The sequence below is a fragment of the Carassius carassius genome, chromosome 21 (genome assembly GCF_963082965.1).
Source record: "Carassius carassius chromosome 21, fCarCar2.1, whole genome shotgun sequence".
Classification (NCBI taxonomy): domain Eukaryota; kingdom Metazoa; phylum Chordata; class Actinopteri; order Cypriniformes; family Cyprinidae; genus Carassius; species Carassius carassius.
This window is the reverse complement of record NC_081775.1, coordinates 31,174,046-31,187,994: the sequence shown is the minus strand read 5'-3', so window position 1 is coordinate 31,187,994 and position 13,949 is coordinate 31,174,046. Positions and strand designations below refer to the sequence as shown.

General features: G+C 32.9%; 1 long non-coding RNA gene across 1 annotated transcript; it reads right to left on the bottom strand.

Annotated features, from left to right (window-relative positions):
* Positions 1-233: 233 nt before the first annotated feature.
* LOC132097262 (uncharacterized) lies at positions 234-11,389 on the bottom strand. Its single transcript, XR_009422713.1, has 3 exons — positions 11,330-11,389; positions 8,040-8,186; positions 234-701 (listed from the first exon to the last, which is right to left on the bottom strand). It is a non-coding gene; the product is annotated as an uncharacterized LOC132097262 (long non-coding RNA).
* Positions 11,390-13,949: the final 2,560 nt, after the last annotated feature.

The following is a 13,949-nucleotide window of genomic DNA, read 5'->3' as shown; positions in this document are numbered from 1 at the left end:
CCACCTTCAATACCATGACTTAGGTGCCCTTGAGCAAGGCATCGAACCCCCAACTGCTCCCCGGGCGCCGCAGCATAAATGGCTGCCCACTGCTCCGGGTGTGTGCTCACAGTGTGTGTGTGTGTGTGTGTGTGTTCACTGCTCTGTGTGTGTGCATTTCGGATGGGTTAAATGCAGAGCACAAATTCTGAGTATGGGTCACCATACTTGGCTGAATGTCACTTCACTTTATTATTATTACACAAAGCTGTAGCTCACACCATACAATTTTCACATTCTATTAATACATCCAAAATAAACTTTTGTTGTATACATTTTCTATTATATAAAATGTGTATGGGTAATTCATATAGAAAAATGAAATGTATTATTTACTTTAAAACTGTACTTAATTTTTCTTTTTTAATATGTCAGTTTTGCATCCTGTTTGCAGCTCAGTTCCACTTCTATTCTGAATTCTGCTCGACTCTCTACAGACTGCAGTCATTCTACTCTTAGTGATGGAGTTTTACACATTCCTTAGTCAACACACTCCTAACGAACATAAGAGATCCCACCAGTGTGTGTGTGTGTGTGTGTGTGTTTATTCAGATCTCTCTCCCTCCTGTACTTCTGATGACACTGGTTCTGCTTTTTCCATGAACTCTTCTGCATCTCTGGGTGTTATACTTGCTTTTCCCCACTGTACAAACAGGAACAAACTTTTGGGGAAAAAAAGAGAAAAAAATCTAAGGTCTGTATTTGTATATACACATGTCTGAACAACTATAAATAATAATTAAATAAATAAATAAAAAATACATTGCTTGGCTCGTTTATTGTGCTTGTTTGGTTAGGGCAAGTTTGCACACTCCTTTGAATATTTATCAGGGTAGAATTATAATTAAAAAAATATATTTTTTTGGTGTAAACACAAACATTAAAGTTTCGGCTACAAAATAGATTTCTATATTTTTATTAATGTCCATGAAAAAATTCATTTACGTCTGTAATAGTGTCACACACCTGGACTTATTTTGTGTGTTTTTTCCCCTGTGACCCAGTTTCTGTCTTCCGTGTGTGGTTTTGATTAGTTCCCAGGTGTGTCTAGTCATTTCCCCATGTGTTCCATGTCCCTGTTAATTTAGTCATGCCATCCACCTGTGTTTCCCCAATTATCCCTTCTATAAAAGCCTTGTCCTTTCAGTTCTGTTTTGTCGGGTCTACTCGTCTAAATGTCAACTTGTCTACTTGTCACTTGTCACCTGTTACTTGCCACTTGCCTCTTGCCACCTGTTATTTTACGACTCACCTTGTTTATGTTTTATTTAATAAATCCTTGTTTTGTTTATCCCTCGGCTCCGTGTTCCTTCCAGCAGCATAAGCCGTGACAGAAGACCCGACCCTAAAAAGTTATAAACTGCGTGTTTTCCCTCCGTTTTTTTTCCGTTTTTTCAGTCTTTTTCTTTCCGTAGTGTGTCATGGATCCCCTCTATCGCCCCGAATACCTCCTCCTCCTGCTGGAGCAGGAGGGACTGTCTCTCGAGGACCATACCAGACGGTTTCTCTGGATAGCTAATGCCACCAGCTACCCGGACCACGCACTCTGCACCTTTTATCACGCCAGCCTGAACCCTAGGTGCAGAGCGTTGTCGCCCGAAGATGGTCCTCGGGAGGATTTCGCCGCATTTATAGAGTGGAATCTGGTGAGAAATGGCTCCCCTCTCACGGTCGGCCCAATGGAGGATCTCGCCAGGTCCACTCTGGACCCAGAGCCCAGCCTACAATCTCCCCACGGTACGAGGCATAAGCCCGAGCCCACCGATGACGGAGAGCCAGAGAGCATCCCGTCAGACCAGGTGCGAGAGCCGGCGACACTGCCCACCACGAGGGAGCAAAATATGGAGCGTCAAATGGGTCAAAATGAGGGGGGTTCCAATTCACCTATGCCAGATCCTCTGTTAAGCCCAGGAAGGGCTCCTGATCTTCCGTTAAGCCCAGGACGGGCTCCTGTTCCCGCGTTAAGCCCAGGACGGGCTCCTGTTCCCGCGTTAAGCCCAGGACGGGCTCCTGTTCCCCCGTTAAGCCCAGGACGGGCTCCTGTTCCTGTTCCATTACTGCCACACTTTGGTCACCGCAGATTTGAAATATGCACGAAATGAGCCGCTTACGGCAAATAAAAGTTATTTAGCAACGAATCGATGACTAAATTAGTTGACAACTATTTTAATAATCGATTTTAATCGATTAAATCGATTCGTTGTTTCAGCTCTACATTATACACTAAATGTATTAGGCAAGGCAATTGCATTTATATAGCACAAAAATCATGGTTAAAAAAGTTATTAAACAATTCATTGTAATAAGAGGTACATAGTAATAAAAATATTATTTCTTTACAAATTCTGTAATAAATTGATACAGTGCAATCATTAGTACACTGCAAAGCTGAATATGCCACATACCATCTAATGCCTATATTTATATTTTTCATGCATTGGTCAGTTTTGAAATGTTGGGCACTTTGGCTTTTCATAACTTTTTTCAGACTAGGGGAAACATCTAAAATACACATTTATATGTCCTTTTTAATGTGCTTTATCTGCTAATGTCTGTACATTTCTATTACAATAAAGGCCATTTTCTCAAAATGTTTCTCTACATTAGCAGCACTTGCATGCACCAAAATTTACAGTTTTATTCCTATCTATATTCTGAAGATTTTTTACAAAAGGATTTTTTCATGTATCATTCAGCTTTAGTTTTATTATGACACTAACTATTTGCATCTTTATATTTCAATAAAGGCCAATTTGTCAAATTGAGTGTGTTTCTCCACTTCATCTGCACTTACATACACCAAAATTTACAGTTTTATTCCTGTCTATATTCTAAAGATTTTTACTGAAGGGTTTATTTTGATATCATTCATCTCGTGTTTATTATTGCACTTTATCTATTTGCCCAGCCTGATCTCACAATCAAAACGTACATATTTAGACGTAAATTAAAACTGTCCAATACGTATGTGCCTTTACGTATTTACAGTGTCATTTACGTATTATCTGGACGTAATTACAGGTTCGATGCGTATCGAAATTTACGTAAAAACAACCTCTAATACGTACAGATAGAACGTGTTCTCTAACCAGTCAGTTATCCATAGAAATTTGCTCATGAAGCTGCTTTTCAATGCGTATCGGATTAATTTTTTAAATATTTATGTATATTTTCCCTTTTTATAATTTTTTTTTGATAAATGTAAGATCCCTATACCTCACCCGAACCTACCCATTTTATACAGAATGTTAAACGAATAAAACATAATAAAACACAATTTTAGTAAAAATATAACATTAAAACGTTATTTTGAGCCACTAACGTTAATCTTACACCTACCCCTAAACCTACCCATAACCATTTCTTAAAACTACATAACGTTACTGTTATAAATAAACAAATAACAGACAAACAAACATAATGTTAATCATTTATTTTTTGCGAAAAAATATCAAAAGTGGTACCAAAAGTAGTTCAAATGATAATGAGTTCCAGTCGCAGTCCTCTCTGGAGGTAATAGTTTTTATAAGGTACAGAGCAGAATTTAATTTATTAATCCGTGAAATTATGAATCTGTCTTCTCTCCATGAAGGCGCACTGGCGCAGTACTGATTTCAAATGTCTATCAACTGAAACACGACATGTCGCAATCTGTGACGAATTATGTGAGAACCAATGAGAGTTCGATATTAGTACCGTAAACCATGTCGTAACGTTCCTGTGGCGCACTGGCGCTATTTTCAAATTCGAATCATAACGAACGCGGGCTTTGACTGTGACGGACGCTGTTGCTGAGAATGAAGATGAAGATCGATTGATATGGATATGTTCCTTGCAAACATCTGGATTCTAAAGATATGGAGTACAGCAAACAAATAAAATGGATGTGATTTGTAATTGTATGCTGTGCTTTTGTGTATCTATGGTTTGCAGCATGCACAGAAATGTTATTTCCTATTAAGTAGATGAGTAAACTGCTTTCAATAAATTCAATAAAAACATTTATTGATATGACAATTAAATACAACAGATTTAAATCATTAAAGCCACGATTTTAATATGAATACATGGGAATTCATATAAATTCACAATTTACGTTAGATTATTTACGTTTTTTTAGCTGCTAACACGTAAGTATTTGTACGTTTTACTGCTATAAATACGTCTAAGTTGTACGTTGTTATGTGCATGAAAACGTAAGTAAATGTACGTGTGGTAGAACCACATTTTACGTAAAAATACACACGTATTCTCATGAGATCACGTTGATTTGCCTCGGTATATTTTAATTACAATAAAGGCCATTTTCTCAAAATGTTTCTCTACTTCAGCAGCACTTGCATGCACCAAAATTTACAGTTTTATTCCTGTCTATATTCTAAAGATTTTTACAGAAGGGTTTGCTCATATATCATTCAGCTTTAGTTTTATTATGACACTCTGTGTATTTGCCTCTGTATATTTCAACTACAATACAGGCTGTTTTCTCAAAATGAGTTTTATCTCCACTTCAGCAACACTTACAAATACCAAAATTTACAGTTTTATTCCTGTCTATATTCTGAAGATTTTTACTGAAGGGTTTGTTTTGATATCATTCATCTCTTGTTTATTATTACACTTTCACTATTTGCATTTGTGCATTTCAATTGAAATACGTATATTTAAAGGCCATTGTCTTAAAATGATTTTTACCTTACTTCAGCAGTACTTACATGAACCAAAATTTACAGGTTTATTCCTAAATATATTCTGCATGTTTTTACAGAAGGATTTGGTCATATATCATTCACCTTAAGTTTATTATTGCACTTTATCTATTTGCACTTGTAGATTTCAAATGCAATACGTGTATTTAATGGACATTTTCACAAAATGAGTTTTATCTCCACTTCAGCAGCACTTTCATACACCAAATTATACTGCTTTATTTCTATCTATATTGTGAAGATTTTGTAGAATGGTTTGTTCAGTTATCACTCGCCTGTTTTTTTTTTTTTTTTTTTACAACATTTTATTTTTAAACACAGTGGAATTTCATTTCTTCTGTCCATTGACTGTATTTTTTCATTTTTAAAGTGATAAAAATAAAACAAAAATCCTTTTTTTTTAAAAAAATATCTTTGACTCTAATATGTCAACAAAATAAAACGAGAATATTGATCCAATTTTCAGATTTCTGTCATGCACAATCCTGCAAATTTTGGCGTATTAAATTAAACAATGCTTTATTTGCATATTTAAAAATAACATTTCAGAAAACTTTTAACATAAAAATGTAATAAATTAACTGCAATTTTTCGCCTATTTACCTGGGGTGTTTCACTTTAACAGGAACGTTTGATAGAGAAAATGCTATATTGAATTTCGCATGTTCAGACGAGATAGTTTGAGGCTGTTCATTTATCTGCATTTGTTTTTAGCTCTGTTCCCTAAAGTAATGCATCAACAGTCAACATACACACTGGACACTTGTGAAGGTTAATGCTGATGGACTGGTAAAGATGAACGGGTTTTATCAGTTTAGTCTGAAGACATCATTAGGTAGCGAAGCAAGCGTTAGCGTCCCTCGGGCTCTGTGACCCTGGGTCATAAATTTGATTCTAATGATTTTGTCGTTCCATTCAAACAATAACTCTCCAGCACATGCTTTTATTTGACCGCTGATTTATGCCTTTAATACTTTGATGGCAAAAATAGTTTAACTCCACTCAGTAATGATGCGGGGAATGAAATATTGGCACAATTCATTTTTCAGATTTAATTAGTTTATTTTATACCGCTATCCATCAGCATTGTGGAGATGTATATAAGGAATATATGGCAGAGCAGAACGTATTGAGAGGAATATGTTTTACAGTTGGTTTCCTGTGAAATAAATATTTGAATTATTCATGAGCCCTTTAATCATATTCTTAGCCATGTTATATTTTATACCAAGCCTCGAACCTTCATTTGAAATCTCAGATGTAATTATTTACAAAAATTGATTAGATAATTGTCTAAATGACCTCTCATTTAAAAAAAAATACTTTGTCATTAATTTATCTGTTATGAAGTCTTATGTAAAGATAAATTAAATAATGCAATCATGTCAACAGATGAAATGACAAAAACGCTGCATAATTAATAAAACTTCAACTAAAGCTTAAATGAAAACACAAAATATTTAAAAATAAAAACTATATTAAGTAAATATTAATTAAGAACAGCAATGATACCAAAAAAATAACCCTGGGTGTAACATCCTAAACGATTTTGTAAGTTGGTTTAATAGATTTCGTAAAGTAAATTCAGATCAAATCTGTAACAAAACTGAATATGACTAAATCAACTCTTCTGGGACTAAACAGCTCAACAACAGCAACACACAATATTACAGTGAAACATAAACCTTTATGTAGACGATTGCAGAGATTAGCTCATTCAGGCAAATCAAGGACCAATGTGAGCGGTTCATCTAATGCCAGCTGATCTCAGACTGATTTCATCAGCACAAATTCAGCGCAGATGGAGAGATGTGAGTTATGATGGGGATTTTACACGTGTGTCTTACCCAAGAGTCTGTCATATGGAGTGGTTCGTCGTCTTCTGTGTTGGGAGGAAAAGAAAACACCAGCCAAGAGTTGCACTGTAATCAAACGATGAGAACACAGAACTGATTTCTTACTTGATCTATTATTGTACTGGTGATATTTTATTATTTCAAATGCTTTTACTATATAACACAGAACTGAAACTGAATTACGAGAGTCCGAGTCTGTACTTTTGTAACATGAGGAGTCAAAAAATATTTTATAATATAAACATTTTTTTCAGTATGAATTACCAATTTTTACTTTTTTCACCAATATTTATTGTTTTGCTTATTATAATGCTTGTTTTAAAAACATTTTGTTTAATTAAAGTCCAGTATTTTATATTAATTTAAATTTAAAATATAATTTAATTTACTAATATATAATAACAATTTACAGAATAAAGAATGAATGATAAACATTATAATAAAGTGTGTGTGCATATGAGTGAAGTGACATTCAGCCAAGTACGGTGACCCATACTCAGAATTTGTGCTCTGCATTTAACCCATCCGAAGTGCACACACACAGAGCAGTGAACACACACACACACACACACACACACACTGTGAGCACACACCCGGAGCAGTGGGCAGCCATTTATGCTGCGGCGCCCGGGGAGCAGTTGGGGGTTCGATGCCTTGCTCAAGGGCACCTAAGTCGTGGTATTGAAGGTGGAGAGAGAACTGTACATGCACTCCCCCCACCCACAATTCCTGCCGGCCCGGGACTCGAACTCACAACCTTTCGATTGGGAGTCCGACTCTCTAATCATTAGGCCACGACTTCCCCTATATATATTCTTTATATTATTATTATTATTATTATTATTATTATTACTAGTTTATTATTATATCACTTTTAAACACAACATATAATTAAGTCTGACATATCAACATGCAATATTGGTTTAATTATAACTATAGCAACGATTCCTGACAAGAATGGATCTATTGTGAATCCCAAAAAAATTTACCCAAACATTTTTACACACCATATTTAATAAGTTATTGTTAATACTGTAAACTGTGGTAAAATAATAAAAAAAAAATAAATAAAAAAAATAAATAAAATAAAATATAATTAAAATAAAATAAAATAAAATAAAATAAAATCAAATAAAATCAAATAAAATCAAATAAAATAAATAAATAAAATAAAAAATAAATAAAATAATAAATAAAATAAATTTATGCATTTAGCAGACCTTTTATCCAAAGCGACTTACAGTGCATTCAGGCTATCAATTTTAACCTATCATGTGTTCCCGGGGAATCGAACCCGCAACCTTGCGCTTGATAGCGCAATGCTCTACCAACTGAGCTACAGGAACACTCAAATAAAATAAAAAAAAATATTATTAAATTAATACAAAGTGATAGGAAGTTTCTGCAAAGTTTTAGGTGTTTTTGTGCCACATACCTTACTTGTGATTGACCTCGGATAGGTCAAAGGTTCAGAAGGTCATGGATGACATCAGCGGTGAGGTGAAGACTGAAGTGCCCTGCTGGTTTCTCAGGTTTCTCCATTCAGGATGAGAAGACATCTTCATCACATTGTCTTCAATAACTAATGTGAGATAAAAGCAGAATCGTGTGCGACTAAAGCATCGGTGAGCTGCTGCAATAGACATCAGGAGATTACAGCAGATTACAACATTTATAAACTATTCTTTTTTAAATTGCAGCTCCATTTCAAACACCCGTATCATGCATATAATCATATCAGGGCATCAATCCACATTTTGCATGTAACTTTCCCCCCTGACTTGTGCTCATATTTGTGTCTGGCACGGATGAAGTGATTTCAGAAATTATAGAAATCAAATCTTTGGAAGGTTTTTCAGGTTTTTTCCAAATACTATGAAATAATGAAATCTGGAAGCTTTACAGGAAAGCGAAGGGAAAAAATGATCTAGAATAGTGTTTAATCATGACCTTTATAACAAATATTCGGTTCAAATCTATCTACAAGAAGAATTACATGCAGAAATCTACAAATAATCATGCTGTTTTATTCCTTTAATTTACTGCATTTCAGTTATGTTTTATTTTTATTTTACGTTATTTCCATTTCATTAATATTTATTTTATTTTATTTCAGTTGTAGAAATGCTGCTTTGTCAACTAAATTAAAAAAAAAAACTTATTGCATTTATTGTATTATTTTAGTTTAGTTTTTTATTGTTGTATTTGACTATAATAACCTTGATATAAACAAACAGTATACACATATCTATAGCAAATATATAGCTTTCAAACTCAAAACTTATTCAAATAAATCAATATCAAAGAAATGAGAAAATGTTGCTTTGCTGAAATAAAATAAAATAAAATCTAAGACTTTTTTCTTATTTTAATTTACTTCAAATCTCTCTGCAAACTGCACATTTTCAGATAACATAACATCTTAATAACTCATTAGACAAGGCTTTGTTAAATCATAATTCAAGATGAATGTTTCCGTCTAGTTTTTCTTCTGTCTTCTAAAACAAAGAGAAACACTGGTGTTTTCCATCCAAACGTCTCTAAATGTTGCACATTCATTTAAAAAATCCCCTAAAATCAGCCCCATTAAGCACTAATTGTAAAAGTGCTCATTAGTCACTAGTGCATCAGGTTTGCCAGCGTGAGGCCTGAAACAAATCCTGATAAAACACGAGTCGTGAAGTTTTACAGAAGCCTGCGTTAGAGGACGATGATTTGTCATTGAGTGCTGGAGCATGAGCTGTGTGAGGTATAATGAAAAACAGCCTCCATTTACAGACTCCTAATCCACAATGAATACGAGACACACAGAAAATAACTGGAAAGCATTAGAGTTCCAGCTCCTTATAAAGAGTTTTTTTTATGTTTCTCCTGCTCTGAACATTCAATCGCTTTGCATTAAAGGGGTAGTTCACCCAAAAATTATAATTCTGTAATTAATTACTCACCCGCATGTCGTTCCAAACCTGTAAGAGCTCAATTCATCTTCAGAACACAAATTAAGATATTTTTGATGAAATCCGAGAGCTCTCTGAACATGCATAGACAGCAATGTAATTAACACAATCAAGGTCCAGAAATATATCAAGGAGATCAGTAAAATAATCCATTTGACATCAGGGGTTCAACCATAATTTTAGGAAGCTATGAGAATACTTAAAAAATAATAATAATAATAATTTATTCAACAATTCGTCTCCTCCGCATCATTCCATTTTTGGGTGAACTATCCCTTGAATTTCAATCCCAAACATTCAGTTTAGTGCATTTATTTGTTTTATAAATTTAATACATTTTAATTTTAATTCAAGAAGACTGCATGTCACTATAAAAAAAAATTAATAGTTGCAATAAACAAAAACATCTGAACATTTGGGATTGTAAAAACATTCACAGAAATAAAATGCTCAATTATTACGAGAAACAGAAACAAATTCAAAATGAATTAGAATCTATTAAATATCAGTTCATTAATCTAACATATTTTTTTATTTTAGTATAACTGAGATACTATTATATATTTAATTTTTTTCTTATAATTTTAATTTTTTTGTATATTCTTTAGTCTTTTTAAAGTTTTAGTAATCATTTTGTTTTCATTTTGTTTTCATTCCATAACATTACCTAAATAAAATTGAGAAATTGAACTTCTATATTATTATCTATTAATTTTTAATTTAATTTAATTTAATTTAATTTAATTTAATTTAATTTAATTTAATTTAATTTAATTTAATTTAATTTAAAAATATTATTATACTAAATGTTATATGACCCTGTAATCCATAATTTTGTGATATAATTCTTTACTTTAAAAAGAATCTTAGAAAATCAACAATTCAACTGAAAAATATTTTTTTGTTTTTGCTTTAATCATAATATTTTTTTTCTTTTTTAAGTATAAACTCACTTAATTTTGACCCTTTTTTTCAGAAAACCAGTTTTATTATATTACATAATTTTTGTTTTGTCTAAAGACAAAAAGACAATGTAAGAAATAACCTACAGCTTATGTTTTGATATAGGTATGCGTATATTTTATATTTACACTAGGGTTATTATAGTTATCTAAAGCAATAATATAAAAAAAATCATTACTTAAAACTTACTTTTATTTTATTTTACTATTTCATTTCAGCTAGTTCTTATTTTAGTCATACGCTCAATTTTAACACATTTTTTAAAAAACAAGACTTGACATCTTAATTCATTTTGCTTTTTCACTAAATATACTGTACCTTGATTTAACAATATTTAAATATTTGTACAGGAAAAGAAGACAAAAATCATTTTCTGCAGTGTAACTAAAAGAACGGCATGGGATCAACACACTAAAGCTCCCAAAAGGCGACTCGACTTCATAAGATAAGAAAGAAGGAAAGAGAAAAAAACAATCTTCCATTAGATAATGAAAAGGCTCTGACAGGCCACAGTAAACTCAGAGCCCATCCTTTCCAGCTATTAGTTCATCTGTTGTCATGGCAGTAATCTGTGTTTGATTACAGACGGTTCGAGTTATAATCAATAGGAATTTGCTTTCTCTATTCCACATGATTTGGTGGTCAGAAAACATGTCTTTGTGTCCTGGAGCTCCTAATGTCTCTCATTTCTGCAGCACGAGGTGAAGCACTTAAGGCACTCTCTCTCTGCTGAGCTCTCTGAGTGGCTCTTAATGAATTTTCAAGTGTTTTTAAATAGTTTCCCTCCTTTCATCTGTGCATGTACCTGTGGAGTGCAGGGAGAAGCTTTCCATCCACTTCGTTTCGTCTCAGCCGGTGGAGCTTTGCAGTAAAATCGTAGCCGGTGAAAAACTGTAGTCGCAACGTTACAGTATTCCTAAAACCAATAAAAATGTAAAGATCTGGAAGTAAACATCATTCAGGAACACTGTTAAGTACACATCACTATTACTAGTGATACTGTAGCATTTGTGCTGGTTCGACTCTCGAAGGTTTGGGATTTTTAATGTTTTAGGGAAGTCTTTTCTGCTCACCAACGCTATGAAAGAGAAATATTAAAAAAATGATCTTTAAAAATTTTGAAATATTATTACAATTTAAAATAGCTGTTTTCTATGCGAATAGAATGTATTTATGTGATCAAAGCTGAATTTTCAGCATCCATTTTTTTTGTAACCTTTAAATAATGTTGTAATCACAAAAACAAAAAAATGGATTTCCTACAATGTTTTAATTACCTTTTTTCTTTTTTTTTTTAATAAAAATATTTGTTATCTGGGTATGTATTCATTTTTATTTTGGTTTTAGCTTTTTAATGTTTTATTTTAAGTAAAATGGGATGTTTAGTGTTTTAGTTAACTATAAGTTAACTATTTAATAACCATAATGCTGATTTGAAACATTTCTGATTATTATAAATGATTAAAAAAGTTGTGTTGCTAAATTCTTTTGTGGAAACCGTGATACATTTAATTTTTCAGAATTCACAGATGAATAAAGTGAAAAAAACTGTGAAAAAAAAAACCTTTATTTGAAATTGAAATATTTTGTACCATTAAAAATGTCTTAACTCTCCCTTTAAATTAACTGAATGCATCCTTGCTAAAAAGCATTAATTTCTTTCAAAAAAAACTATCTTACCGATCCCAGACTTTTGAACATCCAGAATAACAAGATGCATCAAGAAACCTTCCTGCAAATCTACAGCGCTGTTAAAAGTTTTAGGCACTTGCTGTAAAATGAGGATGCTGTCAAAATAATGTCATATCAGTGTTGGGAAGGTTACTTTGGAAATGTAATAGGTTACAGATTACAAGTTACCCTGTTTAAAATGTAATAGTAGTGTAACTTTTTCAATTACTTTATTAAAGTAATGTAACTAATTACTTTTGAGTACTTTTGATTACTTTCTAAATTTGTGAAAATTAAAGAATAATAAATAAAAGCATATACATCAACTTAAATACAGTTATCTAATAAGCATGTGACGTATTCTGTGTAATAAACTCCTGAAACATTGGTGTTTTTTTTAAACTGCTGTCTCTGTATATGATGATAGTTTTCTCAAAATAAGTAAAATGCACATGAAGTGACACAGAGCAGTTCTAGAAATGATGTTTATGTGCTCGTGTACTCCTATATTGAGATGGCAGAGGTTGAAAACACTGCGAGCTTCAGTAGGCCTATGTGTAGTAAATCAAACCATGTCTTTGCCATTAATTTACAGGAGGGGCGGACTGGGAAAAAAATTCAGACTGAAATATTCAAACTCATACAAACGAATTCATGGACAAAACTATTTTTTGTGTGGACCTGACATAAAAAAGGTTTAAATCTTTAATTTGGGGACATGCAAAATAATTAAAAGTTGTCTCCTGAACTGCACCTTCACTTCCATTTTTCTCTTCAGTCTCTTTATTTTGCCCTGTTATCCATCTCTCTCATGACTTTAATACTCAAGATTGAACAAAACTATACTTTACAATACAATACTCTACAATACTACAATATCTTTATAGAAAAATCCTAATACTGTACACGAGTCATGTTTTTCCCTTACAAAAGTTAAACATGCTTTTATTAGCCTATATAAAAGTAAAAACGTTTTTTTTTTTTTTTTTTTTGCAAATGGATTTTTAAATAAATACATTGGTAAAATAATTTTATATTTTTGGTTACCACATTTAAACAATAGTAACCATTTTCCCTGGGTTTATAGTTAAATATTAAAATGTTAATTTTCGTAAGGGTTGTGTTGTTGTCTGTCGTAGCTCCCCCTAAACCTATAAAAAAAATCTGATTTTTTTTCAGCTAAATTACTACTGTAACATTACAACAGATAATAATGATGTCCTTTATATAGTATTTTGAGTGATGACTCTCTCTCTCTCTCTCTCTCTCTCTCTCTCTCTCTCGCATTGATTACTCGGAGTCTGATCCAAACCGTTTGGCGGAGACGCCGTTACATTTAACTAGTTACTCCCCAACACTGGTCATATATAGATTTTCTTTAGCAATGAGCTTCTATTAACTAAATGAAATCAACATGTGGCGTTAGCATCCTCTGTGTTTAAAGCAGTTTTTGTCCTCTGTGCACTTGAGCAGAGTTTGTCAGGAGTTTTGCAGGAGTTTCTCGAAGCGTCTCGGAGACACAGTTCTAATAATTTTGGACACCACTGTGTTTATGGCAACCACCCACAAAATATTACATAGTGTTTACATGCTGTCCAAGCCACAAAAGTGTCATCCAGAGGCTTCTACAAACTATACGTGTGTTTTTGCACTTTATGCATCTGGAGACAGAGATGAATCTACTTCAACGTGTCTCCACTCACACACTCCCAAGACCTGCCAAAAACAGCAAAGGCTTCTGATGTTACATTTGC